The 2,800-nt window shown below is 41.2% G+C and overlaps 1 pseudogene; it reads left to right on the plus strand.

Moving 5' to 3' along the window:
• The first annotated feature begins 2,279 nt into the window (after positions 1 to 2,279).
• Positions 2,280 to 2,398, plus strand: LOC148511508 (5S ribosomal RNA; annotated as a pseudogene).
• Positions 2,399 to 2,800: the final 402 nt, after the last annotated feature.

Genomic DNA, 2,800 nt, shown 5'->3' on the forward strand with positions numbered 1-2,800 from the left:
TAATTTGGCCTGTGGTTTTGAACCCTCCCTCCCCCTCCCCAGGCTCTTTACTGTAGATGAACATGTGTTTTATATGCACACACCTGCTGCTGGATGCTGGCACCAGACCTGGTAGTAAATGGGTGCCTGCTGGTGCTGCTGTGCTGGACATCGTCAGGGGACCTGTCACTGTGACTTTCTGCTGGATGCCGTACCGCTTACTGCACAGTGGGCACCTGACTCAGTAGCTCCGAGTCCTCAGCCTAGGAACTGTGGGAGGAGAGACATCATGACATCTCTCCTCGCACAGTTCCTAGGGTGTGAAGATTCGGAGCTGCGGGGCAGGGGTGAGAGGGTGGACTTAAGTGTAAGAGCTGGGTGCCGTGCACAGGCATCATTACTAATATATATAACAGTGAGCAGAGGGTGGCCGGTTCTGCCCCCAGGGCTGCTTGGCTCTATGTGGCAGCACCGGCTGCCCCACCCCAGTTACGGCCCTGCTACTGATGCACACATTATTGTGATTTACACAGACCCAGCCTGATTCCTGCTGTCAGCAGTGGCTACTGATATACAGTCAGAGGTGTAGCATGATATATATGCAACAACAAACATTTCTGAAGGATACTAACACCCTTCTACAAAAATTGCACAACATGCGGGACCTACCAACTAACTTAGTCCTATGCACTATTGACGTTGTATCCCTATACACCAGCATCCCACACCAACAGGGGTTGCAGAGTGTTAAGTATTTTCTTGAAAATAATAGTGATTACACCGGTCCTCATATTCCATTTTTTTTAATCTATTAGAAAAAACATTGACCAGGAATTTTTTCATGTTTGACAAAGAGTTTTTCCTTAAATTACGTGGATGCACAATGGGGTCACATGTGGCCCCCTCCTTCGCCAACATCTACATGTTTAATGTGGAGAAGGACTTATTTTTTGACAAGTTTTTTTTTCGACATGCCAAATTCTACATAAGATATATAGACGACATACTTCTCTTATGGTCAGGATCACAGGAGGAATTTGTGTTAGGCATGACACAGATCAATTCAATGCATGACTTTATCAAATTCACCTTTGAATGTAGTTCTATCTCTGTGCACTTTCTGGATGTATTAATTGAGTGGAAAGGAGACAGATTTGAAACTAGAGTCTATCACAAACCTACCGATTGTAACACTCTGTTACATGCCCATAGCCACCATCTGGTCTCCCTGAAGAAGGGATTACAATATTCACAGTTTCTACGTATCAGAAGAATCAACACCGATAAGAGTGCAGTGGAATTTGAAATTGATCAGCTGATACAAAAATTCATCAACAGAGGTTACACTGCAAAAGAATTAGAAGGTTCAAAAACGAAAGTGATGAAAATGACTCATGAACAGATCTGCACTCAGAAAAATAAAATAAAGGATACGAAAAAAATCATGTTTTTCTCTAACACTCATAACACCATGAGTCACCACATCAACAACACCATTAAAGATCTGTGGCCGATTATCAACACGGATACTACCATCAAGTCTTTGAACCATTCATCTGTTATGATGTGCAATAGGAGAGCCAAGAATCTTAAGGACTGGTTGGTGCACATTGATGTTTCTCAATCACTTCCTTCCCAGGATATCCATTTTTATCGAAAAAAACCAGGCTTTTATAAATGTACAGGATGTACTACTTGTAGTTATATGGATCCCGGTAATTACATCACACATCCTCATTCCGGCAAACGGTTCCCTATCCAACACATTTTGACTTGCACAAGTAAATACGTGGTATACATGATCAAATGCCCATGTAGTCTGGTGTATATTGGGAAAACAACCAGGCTATTCAAATAAAGAATGGCTCAACACCGTACCGCTATATGACAAGCTTTATCTGGAAAAGAAGTGGACCAGCCGGTTGCTCATCATTTCAAGCAGAACAGACATTCTTTGGCAACCTTATCTTATAAAATCATCGACTTTGTGCCAATGGACAAGAGAGGAGGAGACCGTGAGAAGCGTTTATTACAATTAGAAACTCAATGGATTCACAAATTGAATACAGTTACTCCTTTTGGACTAAACAAGACTCTTTTTCTTGTGTTTTGGTGAGCTCAGTAATAAATCCTAGATTTGTGCCTTTTTGTGACTGTTGGTCCTATACCATATTGTTTCCATATGTATGCAATTATATTATTCTACCAGTTAGATTATTCCAGGATACGTACAGGGACGGATATAAGACACAACATCCTCTTGGCTATCTCTGTGTAGCCCTGGGGGAGATGTTGAAATTTGTTACAACCATACCACACTGGTTTTGCCCAATCTCGGCTGAACTTGGAAGCCAAACAATGTTGGGCCTGACTAGTACTTGAATGGGAGACCTTCAGGGAAGATCAGGTGTTGTAAGTACAACTAAGAAGTCTCATACACACCTTGGTAGCACATATGAGAGTGATATGATATGTCGCAGATGTTCCCTTTTGACTTCTGGCTTATCTCCAGGATAGACAATTTTCTTGTATGGACATTTTGCACATCTGGAGTTACAAGAATATTCAATTTTTTCAGTTTCTTTTAATAATTCTTTTCAAAATGATCTCTTTCTAACTCTTTTTGTTTTTTTTTATTATGCCCAATTTGCTCGTTGAGTCATCTGAATGTTCTCCTGGTGGTCTTAGACATTTTTATATTTATGCACATATATATGTTTTGCAATTTTTGTGACCACCTTAGTACATCTTTAGGTTTAGCTCTGCGGAGCATTCCCTGGTTCCTTGTGTACCTATCTCATAGCCTCAAGGTTGGCATAGT

This window comes from Taudactylus pleione, unplaced genomic scaffold (assembly GCF_031769625.1).
Source record: "Taudactylus pleione unplaced genomic scaffold, aTauple2 ptg000305l, whole genome shotgun sequence".
NCBI classification, from domain to species: domain Eukaryota; kingdom Metazoa; phylum Chordata; class Amphibia; order Anura; family Myobatrachidae; genus Taudactylus; species Taudactylus pleione.